The 10,256-nt window shown below is 41.9% G+C and overlaps 1 long non-coding RNA gene across 2 annotated transcripts; it reads right to left on the bottom strand.

Moving 5' to 3' along the window:
• Positions 1-5,461: 5,461 nt before the first annotated feature.
• LOC119300953 lies at positions 5,462-9,725 on the bottom strand. 2 transcript variants are annotated; one of them, XR_005146826.1, is made up of 7 exons: positions 9,454-9,725; positions 8,935-9,151; positions 7,813-7,899; positions 6,935-7,001; positions 6,720-6,812; positions 5,960-6,634; positions 5,462-5,875 (listed from the first exon to the last, which is right to left on the bottom strand). It is a non-coding gene; the product is annotated as an uncharacterized LOC119300953 (long non-coding RNA). The 2 variants fall into 2 exon arrangements; XR_005146825.1 differs by lacking the exons at positions 8,935-9,151; positions 9,454-9,725 and having other exon boundaries at positions 7,813-8,927.
• Between the last annotated feature and the right edge of the window lie 531 nt (positions 9,726-10,256).

Genomic DNA, 10,256 nt, shown 5'->3' with positions numbered 1-10,256 from the left:
CTAGTGGGCTGGTGCACCCCCATATGAGTCGGCCTATGTGGAGAAAGGAAAAGGGGAGGAGGAAAGGAAATAGAGGGAATAGGATTCCCCCTTCCTTTCCCCTCTTTCCTTCCCCCCCCCCCTCCGTATAGGAATAGGAAAGGGGGAGGCCGAATTGGGAGGCGCCCAAGTAGGATTCCTCCTACTTGGGGACGCCCCCTTGGCTACCTCTCCTTCCCTCCAACCTATATGTGAAATTCCCGTGTACCCTCAAGAACGCTTTGTTTATTATAAGAGACCGTTTTGGCCTGTGCTTTGCCTCAAAAGGATTGGACTATCTTGCTGCACTTTTGTTAATACTATCATTACTTGCTCATTACAAATTATCTTGCTATCAAACTACTCTGTTACTTACAATTTCAGCACCTACAAACATTACCTTGCTGAAAACCACTTGTCATTTCCTGCTGCTCCTCGTTGGGTTCGACAATCTTACTTATCGAAAAGAGCTACAATTCATCCCATATACTTGTGGGTCATCAGCCAGCCTCGCCGTCGCCTCTCGCCGCCCGGATCCAGAGGATCCCGAGCATCCCGCAACCTCCCATCGCCCGGCCGTCACCTGGAGCTCGCCGGAGTTCCCTCACCGCAGCTGACCCCGACCTCCGTCGCCGCTCCCCTCGTCCCTGCGCCGCCCACCACCATACCCGACGACCTCCACCTCGGATCCGCCCGTTGCTGTCGCCACCCTCGCGGGAGAGCGTCGCCGCTTGCCGTCCTGATCGAATCGGGAGGATCCCCGCTCGAGCACCCACGTGGGCACTGCCTACCTGCGTAGCCCCGCGAACCGGTGAGTTGCACTGGTCTAGTGTCCGACCAGCCAGTTCAGCTGAACCGGCCCGGTCCGTGCCAATCGCCGCCTGACCGGCTTAATCCAGCACCCCGACGACCTGGGCCAGGCCCAATGGTGAGCCGCCCACTAAGCCCCGCCCGGTGCGCATTTTAGTTATCCCCCACTCGCTGTAAATTCGCCAAGTAATAAAGCGCCCCTTTTCAAAAAAACACTTGAGCAGGTGGTTCTCTCTTAGAAAATGAATGGTGGAAGTTGTGTTTCGTTCTGATGGCCCTCTTGGAGAGTAAGTGGTGGTGGACCAAACCTGATGGGACCGAAGTGATAATCTCGGTGAGACCGACTAGTGCAAAAGACTTGACCGTTTGTGTTTTCGGTAAGACCGGGTGTACCATCTCGGTGGGACAGGAGTGCAATGGCAAAGGCAGAGCGGCGTTTATATAATTCCAATCGGTTTCTCTCAGTGATTTCCAAAATGAAGTGATTTCATCACAGAAACTTGGCAAGGCCATCTCGGTGGGTCCGAGAGCCATTTTGGCCAAAACGAAATGTTAGGGTTTTGGCTGTGATAGAAGAAGGGTCATCCTGGTGGGTCCGGAATGGATTGTGTCGGTGGGACCGAAATGATGAATTAGGGTTTTGGACATATGTGTTTTGGGAACGTGACTGAGGTTTTTTGGAGCAATATCACTAAGCACTTTGAGCAACAACCTCATCAACAATACCTCATCCCCTTTGAATAGTATTGGCTTTCCTAAGGGACTCAATGTGATCTTGGATCACTAAACTAAAAATGTAGAGTCTTGGGGTAGCCAATTTTGTTCTTCATATTTGAAAGGGCCCACATCCTCATGTCCTTGCCACGCCACCATTGAAATTTTCTGAAATATTCTAGGAAAACCTGTTAGTCCAATAATATGTATGTAGACATTGATTACCAAAATCACCAGGGGAGTAAATATGCTTTCATTAGGCATTAAACATAATGTGTTGGTCTAGTACTTCATGTTGTTCATACCTTCGATAGTTGTGTGCATTGTTAGTGTTGAGAAGTGGGCAAGTAACATCGTGATTCCAAAGCATAGATAAGAGCATCACCTCTTTGGGAACTTTCCTCATGTGCATGAGAATGGTGCCATCAATTGCCCGCTAGTAATAGCGAGACCTAGACACTCAATATGCTCGGGGTGATATTTAGGTTAAATCATTTTTAGTTAATCATTTTTGTACTAATTTGAGTTACCTTAAGTTTCTAATTTATCCCATTACCGTTTTTGATATTGTGTGCTAGACAATAAATTAATAAACTATCTCCAAGCTACGCGTTTTGTTAACACTTTTCTTTGCTTTCATGGTCTGAGAAATCTTTTATCAGTACTTCCCACAAAAGATACCATAATAATTTGTGCGCCCGCGGTCGGCAACATCTCCTCTCCTTGGTCTTATCTCTCAAAGAGTACAAACCTTAGAGATACTGTGTGGCAACGGTGGTCGAATGAGGGCCTTAGCCATTAGAACTCCCTTCATCCTACCTTCCTCCTCGACTCACAGTAATATGGAGCCACCCAACCAGACTATGCCACACACACACATGCATGCATAGTACAATTCATGTCTTTTAAGGTTGGAGAAATGACAACGAACATGATCCAGCTTCTATTCAAGGCAGCAAAACCCGCTTCAACAAAAATAGATTTAGATTGTTGGCCGGAGAACTCACAAGTGCAACATGGCACCCATACTCCGCCACACCCCCGATTGAGGTGGTCTCACCGTCCTACAGCTGACAAGTATGAACAAGAGCTCATCTTCATCATGTACCACAAGCTTCTTTACCTCTGACGAGACATCAGTGTGGCGACATAACTACTTTATATCCGAACTAGAGAAAAGACGTGTATGACACATCGCGGCATAAAGGATCTAGTGGATAGTTGACGGTGTTTTAGGTGGCGGCCCCACACTTTTGAGGTTAGCGAGATAGCATGGGGTGGGTGTGTAGCCATTGCCTCCATTCATCGTATGTACTTTTGTAGTAAACTAGACTAGAACCGGTTGCATGCCTTGCCCTACTTTTCTATGTAAGGTCTCTTGTCAATTATTCTCCCTCTATGAACGGAGGCACATGAATATACGCGGCCGAATGACCAACCAGTAAGGACAATGCCACCTGGGAGACAAAACATGGATAAATAAGTAAACCACCAATAGAACACCCCATTACATATTGAGAGAATTCCTTATTTGGCTCTTTCTTAAAATCTGATTTCTTATTTGACCCTAGAAATTTCATTTTCCCCTTTTGACACTATAAATTCATTTTATTCCTTACAGGACACTACTATCACCTTTTGTTGTTAACACCATCAAATGCGACTTGAAAAGTCTTATTTACCCTTGCTTTAGCAGGTTAAAAAACAGAAAAATCATGATGGCGCTGTGCAGGGCAAGTCGCGGCGTCGGAGGTCTGTTGATGGCAGGGGTGAAGCGGTGACCAGGAGCGGCCGTTGCTGGCCTTCTCCGCTGCCAGTTGGACGACCACGTCATGCGTGCCCGCCTTGCCCGGCCAGCTTTCCCCAGCCGTGGTGCAAGTGAGTGCTTGACCAGCTTCCCACATGATACGCGTGCTTTGCCATGCCTCAGTGATGTGCATGCTAACTGGGTCGCTGTGGTTGCGTGCTTTTTCCATGCTTGAGTGTGTGCGTGATGTGATGTCTGTGTTGTGTGCAAAGAGAGAAATTGAGAGATGGATTTCTTCTATGTGTTGTGCGTGAAAAGAGAAACTGTGAGATTGTTGTGCGTGTATGTACTGCTCATACATGTCAGTTCACTCGCGCAACGCCATCTATAGAGAGACTATATGATATCTCGGTCCCACTAGCCTCTTGCAATAATGATCCCCATCCCGAATCTTACCACACATACGTAACCTAGGAGAGCACATACAAACGACATGGGGAAAATGAAACATGGGAGCTCTTGACGCTCTTTGAGTCAAATAGGAGGCTGCAACACAGTAGGCATCTTGATGGGATGGCCCACATGTTGTAGCGCGAGTGGAGGGATCGAGCACCGTAGCGGGCGGCTGTTGTAGTGAACATCTATATCTATTTATACCATACCATTATAAAAAGACCCAAAGGGGCAGATTCAAACTATCTCGACCGTCAAATCATGTTATCTAATGGTTCAAATTGCTTCAATATTGAGCACCAAACACGTTTAACGCTTTAATTACCCACCACTGCCATTGGTTATAATCACGTTTTGACTCAACACCTATCCCATGAAATCTGCCATGTAATTAATATCCTACCTTCCCGCAAAAATAATAATTGATATTTTACCAAATACTAACGTGCAACAGATATATCTTATCTAATATAACATGCAACTAACATCCTACCTAATATAAACGTGCATTGCACGTACATTATTACTAGTTACACTATAGCGACCCATTTCATGAAGCAATTTACCGCAGCGACCCGTTTTACTGCATCACTTTACTGTAGCTCCCTGATTTATTATGGCGCAAAAATTTATTTATATATAGAAATGTTTTAAGCATGAATATTTTTTTAAATTTCCAACACTTTCTGAAATGCAAACTTTTTTGAAAATTTCCGAACATAGTTTGAACTGTGGTTTTTAAAAAATGAGAACTTTGTTGAAATTAGGAATACATTTTGGAAACCTCAGCTTTTTATATTTCTGAACTAAGTTTGGAAACGAAAACATTTTTTAAAATTATGAACATAATAAATAGATTTTTTTAAAAAGCCAAAATATATTTTTTGAAACGTGGACACTTTTTTTGAAAAACCACAAATATTTAAAAAAATACAAACATTTTTTATTTTATTAAAAAAATCAAAATTGGAATATTTTTAAAAGTTGAACGTTTTTTTTAAATTTGAATTGTTTTTAACACGCCCATCTCATAAATCTATGAATAAAATTTTAAAAATTGAACATTTTTAAAAAGTCAAATAATATTTGAAAACCATTGACATTTTTTGAAAATGCAAAAATATTTTGAAAAATGCGAAAAATGTAAGAAATTTTTGAGAAAAAATTAAAAGGGAAGGAATTTTTTGTTTCTGAAAAAGTCCGAAAACGGAATTTAAAAAAAAAACTGGAACAATATATAAAATCATGAACATTTCTGGAATAATTCGAAATTAGTTTCCGAAAGAGCTCACAGTTTTTGAAACTCCAAATAGTTTTCAATTTTTTGATTTTTTTACAAAGGGACCTTATTTGAAAAATAAAAGAAAAAACCCAGGAAACCCGGTAATTAGAAAGAGAAGGAAAAACATAAACCATTCCCAAACCTTAGGGAAGGTGCTCATAATAACCGGTAAAAAAACAGAAGGAACCTCTGGAAGGTTTGTAAAACCATTGCATGCGCTAGCTGATACTGGGTTGGCCCACCCGAGCGCTACCATCGCATCTCTATGCGAAACCTAGTCAGTTTGTTGTTTAACTAGTGGTTGGGGCGCACCCTTGTGCGCCGTCTGTGAGGGAGTTGGGGCGGTACCACGTGGAGTGCGCCCCTTTACCTTTCTTATCTGTGCTAATGTACACACACATTTTTATTTGCATTTGCAGATCTGTGTAACACAGTTGTATGAATTTAATTTGGTGCAACTAACAAATAGTTGTTGCACTCATAATTTTTTTTTAATCTTGTACAAATTTAGCATGGAATCATCAATACCTAAGCAAAATATGCAGGCATACAAAGGTAGTTCCCATCAAACAAACCACTACAAAATATGCTGGCATACAAAGATATTTCCCCATCAAACAAAACACTACAATATGCCGCACTTCCAGCTCTCGACCTCCTTTTCTGTCTCTCCAGCACCGCGCGCCAAGAGGACAACGATGAAGATGCCACATATTTCTTCTCCTCGTCCTTATCCTCGGTCCCACACTCCGAGGGAAGAGGACGAAGGCACATACTGCTCGACCTCGTCCATGTCTCCGGCGCAGCGCGCGACGGTGCGAGGATGATGGCGGCGCCTAGACGGGTGGACTCTAATCACAAAATATGTTACTGAGCACGATTAAGGTTGTAGTTCATGTGCGTGCTGGAGAGACAAACGGCCATATGATACATACCTGATCCAGAAGGTGTATTTGCAGTAGGGTGCCCTGAAAGCAGGAACAGACGATGTCGCTGCCACAGCAGCTAGAACATTCTTAGCAGCCTGTGACACAAACACAAATAAAAATCTAGCTAGACGGATAATATATTTGGTATTAAACAACGGTGACAGCAATCGCCACCCGTAAATTAAGTGGCTTGAAACTGCCAACCCCACCCATGTATAAACCGTCGTCAATCTGAAACGCAGTGCCTTAACTTCTGAATACCACAAGAAAAGCATTTGGCATTATTACTTGTGAAAACAAGAAAAATAATTTGCCATTATAATTCGTGAAAACTATTTCTATACTATGAAAAAGCTAGCATTTTCATAAATCAAAACTGATTCTGAAATTCTAACTATGATGACATGTGCATAAATAGGTGTAAAATTAGCAGTTTAATATATTCTAGCAAACAGCTAGCTCTCTTAAGTCAACAACAGGCAAAGATTACTACCATGACAATGTAACTACATGATGTTGAGCTACTTCAATTACATTGGAGAATCCAGCACGCAAAGCTTCAAGAATCTGTAAAAAAACTAATAATGAAAACTTTGAGAGTTATGATATTTATATTAGCTGATAGGAATAAACACAATAACAATATGCAGGAGCACAAAACTAAGATGCAGTTGAGTATACCTGCAAAGATTAGAAATATCATCAACATAAGCCAAGTAAATAAGGGTTCAGAAGGGAAATAAACAAATAAAGCCGTATGGGTTACCTTTTAGCCAGTCTCTGAATTAACAAACGACACCCTTTCACTCAAGACAAGATCAATGATTAGCTACGTAGGTACTCAGCTAGTCCGTTGTGTCTGTTTATTAATTTACAGTCAAAGTCAATTGATCATTCCACTTATGAGATAGAACAAATAATTAGCTAAATAGCTATTGTACCAAAACCTACGTATGCACCAGCAGAAGCACTGAACTCTACCTCATCACCTCGAGTGTCTCGGCGCTCGACTTGAATGACCATAAAAACCATTGTATGGATCGTGCACCTATTTGAATGATCCATCTAGATTAGATACATCAGTGATCTAGTTATAAGGTGGTAAAAAGAATGATCTTCTACAGAGAAGGCATATGTTCTTCACAATCAAAATACTAATAAAGGGCAGCCCCGCGCATGTAGCTCCCGCTTGCGCAGGGTCTGGGGAAGGGTCCGACCACTTTGGGTCTATAGTACGCGGCCTTTCCCTACATCTATATAAGAGGTTGTTTCCAGGACTTGAACCCGTGACCTCATGGTCACAAGGCAGCATAGAAAGATAATCTGATACTGCAACTATGATAATTAAGATTCTACATTACATCAAATATCAGTTAGTTCATTATTCAACACCCAGTACAGGAGTAAGAAAACTATAGACCTATTAAACATGATATTGCAATTTTTCCTTATAGATGGAACTCAAAATCTTATTAAATGACTTCGATATGCAGTCTTATAATATACGATTACAACGATATAATCATGAAGAACAGTGGCTTTTAGGGAACATATTTTGATCATTCCAGCGGTAGTATGAGAAGAAAATAATCCTTAAGAACCCAGTACTAATATTAGAAGTATATTGGTATCACACGCATGCATAAAAACTCAGTCTGACAGTGATTATGCTACAATAAGTGAATAACCACCACTCATTTTCATTTTCCCAATATTCTAGTAGGACACTATTTGTAGTTCATCACGATTTAAAAAAATAAGTAAAGCAAACTCTGTGTAATAACTATCAATTAAAGACATGTATACCAGTGGGAGATAGACAAGTAAAACAAGTTTTTACAAGAGAAAATAGCACTTACATCTGGTCTTTTCATATGGTCCTGCTTCAGAACTGGTAAAATTAGTGTTGCATCCATTATCTCAGCAATTGCAACAACATTACATATCTGCAAAAGCACCAAAGATTGGAAATGAACAAATGGGTCTACATTGCTGAAACTCAGCATCATCTTAGGAGAATAATTACCATTGCCCGCTGCTCAAGCAATTGGCATGATACTCTTAGGTAGGCACGTAAACACATATTAAACTTCAGAGTTATCATAAATTTATTAGGTTCACCCTGATTATGCTTAAATAGTAACCGGCCTCATAGGAAAAAAAATCTTAGGTAACAATAGGAGGATAGCAGCGGATTGCACCATATTTGTGCCTAAGCAGAAAAAACTATTAGACCATCAGAACAAATATTATTTAGCAATCACTGAAATTAAGGAGAGGAAGGATGAGAAAAACAGAAGTGCATACATACAGCTATATGTTGGTAAAACAAACATACGACAGGCGGGCTAGCAAAATTTGGTTATATATGATAATCATCAAGTCTTCATAATTGACGATCAGTACTAACATGTGGTTCAGTGCCCTCAGTATGTGCTTATAAATTGTCGTGATTCAGCAATACTTTTTGTAATAATGCGAGAATTTTTTTTCTAGAGTTTGAATTACTAATTGGAAGCACCCTCTCCACATGTCATACCTTGTACATCCCTAGCAGAAAAAGTCTCACCGGCTGTGTATGCCGTTGCAGGAAAACTACGTCCCAACATCACACATTGAACTGATGATTGTTGTTAAATCAATGTGTTAATAGAACCTACTCTTGACAGAACTACAGAAGTAACCTAAAGAGAACTATAGAAGTAAATATCTCTGACTATTTACTTCAACGGAACTACAGAAGTAACCTAAGTATTTACTCTAACAGAACTATGGAAGTAACCTAAAGAGAAATGATTTTCAGAAAGCATTTTTTTCTATAGCGACATGTTTCAGTAGTCTTCTGCAGCCATACATAAGTGTTATGAGGTATGTTTAAAATGCCTTCGGCCCTACACGCATACTATGAATGAACATTTGTCCATCCTACTAATATCTTAGACAAACAAATTGAAGGAATTAAGTAAATCGTCAAGCATCACCTGGCTCGGAGCACTCAGCTAATCTACAATAAGTTCAGAAATGAATATCCTTGGCAAAGGTCCATATATACGAGTTCTGGTGTATCCATCATTGTTGGGAAGGGAAAACCATAATGCTCTTAGTTTTTTCTGCTGGAAACCTTAGTTCTTCACGAGACTTGTAACCAAAACCAGTAAAAAAGATATCAGCAATTGAGTTTATACCATAACCATCAACCTGCAGTTATAACAGACATGAAATTATCATCACAATAATCGACATCACACAACTGTGCATTATTTAACACAATGCTTGTAGCAAGCAAACTAAATTTTAAACCCTGGCCACATCATTAAATAGTATGCATTGCCATTTCTCACAAGTATCAAAATCTATGAATACCATTATGGCATTCCAATAGGTACTAATGTTTCAGTTTTAAATTATCCACAAAAGATTCTAGCAAAAAATCATAGGACAATCTATAAGAAGCAGAAAAGTCTTTCTTGTAAGTGCATGTTAAGCTCGTATGGTCATACCGATCGCCCTGGCTTTCACACCTCTCAGACGCTTCACTTGGCTGCACATGTACTCAACACTTCCACTGGAAGTGGCCTTCCTGTCCTCGTAATTTCAAATCTCGGGTATGATGGTTCTGTCCGCCAGCCTGCCACTGGTAGGATCAAGTACTCTACCAGGTCTAGGGCGTATGTGGTAAGGGAAGGATGGAGGGAGACGTGGCGAGGATCGGGCGCGCCGGCGGCAGGGCGCCGTCGCGGCTAGGAGAAGGGCGGCAGCTAGGGCTGTTGGCGGCTAGGGTTCCGGCTCCTCAGGGAGCCAGGCAATAGGAGATAATATTCTTCTTATTGCTTGCCTTCAAAAAGAGTCTTACAACCTATATTTATATCCTAGATAACTTGTAGAAGAATCAACCTAAGATAACTTGCCTAATCTGAAAATAAAAACTAAGATAACTTGCGGGCCTAAGCCGGCCGGCCATAACACTTCTCCCCGCCTGCACAAACAGCTCGTCCTCGAGCTGCAAGGTGGGGAAGCGCTTGCTTGAACTCTTCGAGGTAATCAACCAGCGTCAAACACCTTCTCGACATCTGGGGCGGCCAGGTCAGCGGCGACGACGTCCTCCGGAATGTAGTCTGCCACCTCCAGGTAGAAGAGTCGTGGGCAGGCGTGGCCGGGCTTGTAGGGTTCGTCGCAGTTGAAGCACAACCCTTGGCGGCGACCCTCGAGTATCTCAGCTGGGGTGAGCCGGCGGAACGAGCGCCCCGCGGTCGCGGCGAGGGGTGCCGCAGAAGCCTGCACAGGCCGACCCTGCGCGGAATCC

This window comes from Triticum dicoccoides, chromosome 5A, assembly GCF_002162155.2.
Source record: "Triticum dicoccoides isolate Atlit2015 ecotype Zavitan chromosome 5A, WEW_v2.0, whole genome shotgun sequence".
Lineage (NCBI taxonomy): Eukaryota > Viridiplantae > Streptophyta > Magnoliopsida > Poales > Poaceae > Triticum > Triticum dicoccoides.
Note: the sequence above shows the minus strand (reverse complement) of the source record. Positions and strands in the feature narration are given on the sequence as shown.